Genomic DNA, 5,724 nt, shown 5'->3' on the forward strand with positions numbered 1-5,724 from the left:
AGGAGATCCCGAGACGGGACCAACGTCGTCGCGAGGAGGTCGTCACCGAGGGGAGCTCCTGCGTGGGCTGAGACCTGGGAGAGTAGGCACCTCGTGTGGGCTGCAGAGGGTCACCTATCCTACAGGACGGTGAAGAGTTTGGTAAATAGGAATTCACTACTCATCACCCATCCTCTTTCATTCTCTTGTCCAAATTTCTTTCAAATTTCATTCAAAACTAAAGATAGCTTTTGTTTCCAATCATAATAGGAGGCCGGGAACATCAGGTCGTTCTCGGGGTACACGACGGCGATGGAGCACTACGAGCGGCTGTCGGCGGAGGAGAGGGCCATGATCGAGCGTGGAGCGTTCGGTCCTTTGGTACATGTCTGGAGGGATATCATGAAGAGGAAGTTGCGGGCTAACCTTAGCCTGGTCCGCGCTTTCTTGGACCGATTATGGGATACGACTTCCACGTTTCACCTGCCTTTTGGTGAGGTGGGAGTCACTTTGGAGGATTACGGCATGATTTCTGGTCTGCCGTGCGGGACCGAGGAGGTGGTGTGGCCGGAGACCGCCATGAGGGTGGACTCGGCCGAGGCGAGGAGATTGATCGGCTGGAACTTGTCGCCGAAGGTGTTGCGATCTTGGGTTTGGTACCCAGTTCTTATGTTCGAGACTACTTTACGGGGAAGACCCCGGCGCTGGTGACGATTGACGGGAGGGAGACGGCTCCTCCTCCTTGTACAGCTGAGCAGAGGGCTCGTCTGTGGCTTTGGTGGTTCTTGTCTTCGATTTACCTTGGAGACAAGGGCGAGAGGCTGTCGACGAAGCTTCTTCCCTTCCTTTCTGACCTGAGTTCCCTAGGGCGTTGGGACTGGGTCACCGCTGGTTTTGCGGTCCTCATCCGCTTCATGAGGGCCATGGTTCGTCCGGAGTTGATGGAGGAGGGGACTTCTCCTGGTGCTGTCGGACCCGAACTACTGTTGGAGGTATGAACCTTCCTTTAGACCAAAGTAAATTCCTTTCTTTATCGAATCACGAAAGATCGTCATTGATTATTCTGCTTTACAGGCATGGGTGTACTTCTAATTCCCGAGTCTCGCGCCCAAGAGGACGGAGCCACTAGAGAGGGCCTATCCCGTGGTGAGGGATTGGGTGATGTGCCGGACGAAGAGCAAGCGTTCTTCTCACAACGTCTACCGGCGGGACGTGAACGCTCTTCAGCTGAGCAGCGTGAGTATCCCATTTGTATTCATTTATACTTCTTATACTTTGCTTTTAATTGATCATAGGAATGATCTTTGCCTTATCTTGTCGCAGTGGGTGCCTGACCACGGGCGGAGTATCTTTGGAGCGCCTCCTTTCGTGGCCGAGGTCCTTCGACCTAGAGCCCGAGCCGACCGCCGTTGAGGACGTCGATGGGTCCCGTGTGGTACTTGGCGAGCGCTTGGCTCGTCGGTGCTCTCGGGATGCGTTGACGGTTCCGTCGATCCTCCCGGACGATGTTTAGGAGCCTTCGAGGCCGAGAGGAGGCGGACTTGGCTGGTGCCAGTGGCGACGCCCTTCTTCTGCCTGGCGAGGACTACTCGGCGTTCCTCTACGGGAGGTTGGCGTACTGGCCGGGAGTGGTGAGTATCTTTTACTTTTTCTTGATTTGGTTTTGAGAATTACGACGAAAGATCATCGGTTAATGAGAGTTATTTGTCTTTGCAGGAGGTCGAGGCGGCGGGCATCGAGCCCCCAGTGTACCCCGAGACCCTCGAGTACACTGACGCGACCGGGAGGACGACGATCTCCGAGCTGCGTGACTTTGACGTAGCTGTGACGGATGCTGGCCTAGACGACTGGCAGCATCTAATTCGGAGGGTGAGCCTCTAACTTATATGACTTTCGTGTAGGAACACATTTGATTGAGTTTGTTCAATTTGCTGAGAATTTTCTTTGAAAATGCAGGTCGCGCCGTCCCGGTTTGTGGCATTATGGAGGGTGGCCAACCGGCTGCGAGCTACTGCCGTCGAGGCACTCGTCGGTGGTCGAGGTCGTCAGGTATGAACCTTACACCTATTTCTTTTTTTGATTTTTTTGCTTTTTCTATTTTCAATTTTGCTTGAATCGATTGACATGAGCCAATTTATTGCTGTTTACAGGGTGACCGCGAGCTGGAGCGAGAGTTAACCCAGTCTCGGGAGGAGACAGCTCGCTTGTTGAGGGAGCTCGAGGTTCGGGATGCCGAGATCGCCGTTCTGGTGGCGAGAGTTGCAGAGTTGGAGGGCTCCCAGCAGTAGTTTTGTAGACTTGTACATTTGGACATTTGATTTTGAACATTTTGGACTTTGTTTGGGGCGCAAGCCCCCAGTTTGCTTGTACATTTGCTTTGTTTGGCGTATATACGACGGCCTAAGTGCCTTTGCTGCTGGGTTGTGTTGTTTGTATCTGCAGGTTAGTTCCGAACAGGTTTGGTAGATAACGGTTTACGCCGTCATGCTGCCGAAATTTACATAGAAATCACGCAAAACATACATTTTTATATACATATGGCCTTAATTAGCGCAAAATGAGACTCAAAAGAACACAAAAATGCAAAAATTTTGCCGGAAATGACCGGACGGTAGGGAGGATTACCCCCTAAAAAAAAGAAAAAATAAACCTATAAGTTAGAAAATGTGGAAGTGAAATGCTGAAATTGAAGTGAATATAAATGCTGAAATTCGTTAAAAATGAAAACAAATGAAAATTATTTCCCAAAAAGAAAATGAATGAAAATTATCTCCTAAAAAAGAAAATGAATTAAAATGAAAATTATTTCCTAAGAAAAGAGAAAATGAATTAAGTGTGATGAAATGGCGAAGGTGTCGATGTCGCCTCGAAATGCGTGCCCGCGAATTTAGGAAACCTGGAACATGGTAATCTTCTCGTATTTACCAAAATAAAACCCCGTAGGAATAGGAAATCATTCGCTATAGAATTAGGAAAGATCCAACGCGGAAATCACAGAAGTGAGATTGGGGAAGAGGCGCAGCATGAGCTGCGTCCCTTTGAAGAGGCACAGCAGGTGCTGCGCCTGTTCCCAAGCCGGTCCGTTCTGGCGGATTTTTGGAAACAGCAATTAGTATAAATAGAAGCGTCGATGGAGCTTTAATTCTCATAAATCTTCCGTCTCTTCTTCGTCTATTCACATAAAACTCTCAAAATAAATCTTCAAAAGAAAATTTTCATTATGAATACTTTGGAGATCCGCTTGAAGGAATGGACCAATGAATTTTCAAATATGGAGAAGCACGACATGGGTGCTTATAACCTTGGGTCTTTGTTGAGTTTGAAACTCATCAAGGTTGTAAAACCGTTCTTGGACGTTTGCCTTGACTATTGGGACCCGAATTATCATGTTTTCGCGTTCCCAGGAGGTGACATTTGTCCATTTCCTGAAGAAATTGCTGCTATTGGTGGGTGGGACCCCGAACATTTACCTGCCATTCCTTCCACTTCGCAAGGGTATAAGAGCAAATTAAGAGACTTGCTTGGACTGACCAGACTTGAGGTGGATCGTCTAGTTACCCCGAAAGGTGTGAGAATGTTGGATTTTATAGACCGATTCATCAACAGGGCCGACCCTACTGTTTCTCATGTTGCTAGGAGGAGGGCATTTGGCTTTTGTTTGTTGCTTGTGTATGTCTTCCAAGGACATGTTGATGAAGATTTGAGAGGTGATCCCCGTCTTTTGGGCCTTATTTAGCAAATGGAGCTGCGCAGGAGCCCAGCTTGCCTATGCTTAGGAGAGATTATTTTGGGCTTGGATAATAGGAAATCCAACCGCGATCTGCCGTTTTTGGGGAGTCCCGTCATTTTGCAGGTAAAAGATATTTTTTTTTTGTCTTTTTTTTTTCCGTCTAATGCCTGCTTTTCGGTAGGTTTGGCTTATGGAACGGCTCTGATTCATTGAGCCCCCAGTTCATGCACTTTCCTATCATGCTCGTTCGATTGCGATGAGGACAAGGCTGTATATGGTGGACTTTACCCGGGTCTGCGATTATTGGAAGAACAAGCTGAAGAATGATGATGGTCCGTTGATTAGGTGGGTTGTACCGTGGTGGCACCTCAAGTCTGTCACTGGAGTGTCTTCTTTGGATCCCACTAGGTCCGTGCGCATTCCTGGATTGGAGTTTATGGTATGCATCTTCCCGGAAAGATTGATGAGGCAAGTTGGGCTGAAGCAGACGATCCCGAGGCTTGACACCGTCCCGCAGGCTGCTGTGGCGCTTACTACCGAGAGCCGAAGAGAGTGGGCTATTAAATGGGCCCAAAGAAACATGTGGTTCTTGAACTTCTCCGCCAATGCTTTGTGGGCGTCGAATTCTTATCTGAGATGGCGAAAGGCTACAACTCCGGAAGAGCGCGAGAGATTGAGGAAACGCGAGCCTGTTGACTACAAGGTGTGCGAGGGAGAGAAAGAGAAGGAGAAGCATCTGACAGAGGGAGAAGAAGAAGTCGGGTTTCAAGTTGTTCATCCTTCAAAGAAATCAAAGACTACTCCTGTCGCAGAAATGGTGGTTGGCAAGAATGGAAGAGCCCGGCCTCGAGAAAGACCGTTGGTGATTAGGTCTGAAGTGGTGCAAGAGCGCCCAGCTCGAGGTCGTGACAAGAAATATGACAAGAATGACAAGGGCAAGGAGAAGATGGAGGAATAGCCCAAGTCTCTTTATTATTATTTGATTATTATTATTATTGTTGTAATAAAAAGGAGGGATTTTTAGAATCCTAGCCTATTCTATTTTTATTATGTATCGTACTATTATTATTTAGGAAATGAATGAAATAAAAAAAGGTTAAATGGTTATGAAACCGTTGGGATTTTCTACTTATTATTCTTGTCGAATTTCAAATGCAATGCAAGTGTCCTTCTATTTACATTTTAGATATAATGGGTTGAATCCTGTGAAGGATTGCCTACGTATTCACTTGAAAAGCGAAATCAAACCCTTGCGCGTAGTTCGAGTAAATGTAAAAGAATAATTGTTCGAAGCAAGAGCTTGTAATGAACATAGAAAATAAGCATGAGCTTTTGCTTACTCTGAAGGTGCGAATTTAGTTTATTTGATGATATGAGGATGACAAATTTGTCAAAATGCAAGAGCACAGTGACATTAGCTTATTTCAGCTGGGCCAGGGGCCGTTTATTTAGTGCCACAAGAGCGACACGTGGGTTTACGCGAGGCGCGTCTTTGTTCCTATCCTAGGCATAGTATCGTTTCAGTTGGTCAAGGTTCGTGGGGTTTGAAAACTCATTCCCATCTAGGTCTGTGATTCTAACCGCACCCCCTGGGAGTATGGATTTGACTAGAAATGGTCCGGCCCAATTAGGTTTGAATTTTCCCCTTGGGTCGACGGGCAAAAGAGCTCTAACCGATTTGAGTACTAAGTCTCCTTCTTTGATGTTTCTTGGCCTAACCCTTTTGTTGAAAGCGCGTTTGATACGTGCTTGGTATGTTTGGACATTATTCAAGGCGCGCAGCCTATGTTCATCCAGGAGGATGAGTTCTTCATATCTATCCCTCTTCCAATCGGCTTCCGGGATTTGACTTTCTAGTAAAATACGCAGGGATGGTATTTCTAGCTCGACTGGTTGTACAACTTCCATGCCGTAGGTCAAATAGAAAGGAGTAGCCCCAATGGGCGTCCTGACAGATGTACGATACCCCCATAAGGCAAAGGGTATTTTGCTTGGCCAATCTCTGTAGTTGTCAA

The 5,724-nt window shown here is 47.2% G+C and overlaps 1 long non-coding RNA gene across 1 annotated transcript; it reads left to right on the plus strand.

The window, feature by feature from the left end:
* Window positions 1–1,714: 1,714 nt before the first annotated feature.
* Window positions 1,715–2,206, plus strand: LOC141590845 (uncharacterized). The gene is made up of 3 exons (XR_012520520.1): window positions 1,715–1,848; window positions 1,936–2,028; window positions 2,130–2,206. It is a non-coding gene; the product is annotated as an uncharacterized LOC141590845 (long non-coding RNA).
* Window positions 2,207–5,724: the final 3,518 nt, after the last annotated feature.

Source organism: Silene latifolia, chromosome 7, assembly GCF_048544455.1.
Source record: "Silene latifolia isolate original U9 population chromosome 7, ASM4854445v1, whole genome shotgun sequence".
In the NCBI taxonomy this organism is placed as follows: Eukaryota; Viridiplantae; Streptophyta; class Magnoliopsida; order Caryophyllales; family Caryophyllaceae; genus Silene; species Silene latifolia.